The sequence below is a fragment of the Myotis davidii genome, unplaced genomic scaffold (genome assembly GCF_000327345.1).
Source record: "Myotis davidii unplaced genomic scaffold, ASM32734v1 scaffold1622, whole genome shotgun sequence".
Taxonomy (NCBI): domain Eukaryota; kingdom Metazoa; phylum Chordata; class Mammalia; order Chiroptera; family Vespertilionidae; genus Myotis; species Myotis davidii.
Window position 1 is genome coordinate 735,550 of NW_006293535.1, and position 1,048 is coordinate 736,597.

Below are 1,048 nucleotides of genomic sequence, written 5' to 3' on the forward strand. Positions count from 1 at the left end.
GGTCAGACCTCGGACCCCACCGGAAAGTCCTTGGAGGGAGAGAGAGGGAGTGGGGGGTGGAGAGGAGCTGTGTCGCTGACCGTGGCGGGAGGAGGCCTCGGAGGAGGGAAAGATGGGGAACGCAGGGCGGGGCTGGCGGAGTGAGCGGGGAAGCTGCTGGCTCAGGAGGTCTGGTGCTCAGGGAGGGCCGGGCGGGGCTGACCCCACTGTCCCCACCTGCCAGGCCGGGCTCTTCTGTGGGGCTCCCTGCGCCTCTGGGGTGCAGAGGGAGCCAAGGTTCCGTCTCAGGGAGACCCCTGTAAAGAAGGGGCTCCTGCCCTGACCGGTGTGGCTCAGTGGATAGAGCGTTGGCTTGTGGACTGAAGGGTCCCGGGTTCGATTCCGGCCAAGGGCATGTACCTGGGTCGCGGGCACATCCCCAGTGGGGGGTGTGCAGGAGGCAGCTGATGGGTGTTTCTCTCTCATCGATGTTTCTCTCTCTCCCTCTCCCTTCCTCTCTGTAAAAAATCAATAAAATGTATTTTTAAAAAAACAAAGAGAACGGGGCTCCTGGAGTCCCAGAGCCAAGAGTGGCCTGTGGAGGGGCTCAAACTCCCGTTTGGAAAAAGGAAGTTTTCCGCCCGCGTGACAGCGTGAGGGAACCCGCCGGCTCCTCCAGCTGTGACCGCGGCACTGGGCGTCCGCGGGTCCTTGAGGACAGGAGGGGGGCTCCGTCTCGGGCAGGGAGACCCCTACCACCCCGTGTCCTCCAAGGCACACGCTGGGGACTCGGCACCTCCCAGCCCCGCGGGCGTCGCCCTGCACGACCGGGTCACACGATGAGGCACGTGGATGGGGACGCCTGGCAGGGTTCTGGGCACAGGTGGCACCAGGGTCACGTCCCTCCTCGCCCGTGTCAAAGGCCAGGCTCCCAGCACCACGAGGCGGGGAGCAGCCCCCCACTCCTGAGCGTGAGCCGCTCTGGGCACCCGTCTCTTCCCAGCTGTGCCCGCGGGCGTGAGGAGCCGGGCCTGGGAGGGGGAGGCCTCCGCTGGCACCGAGGGCCCGG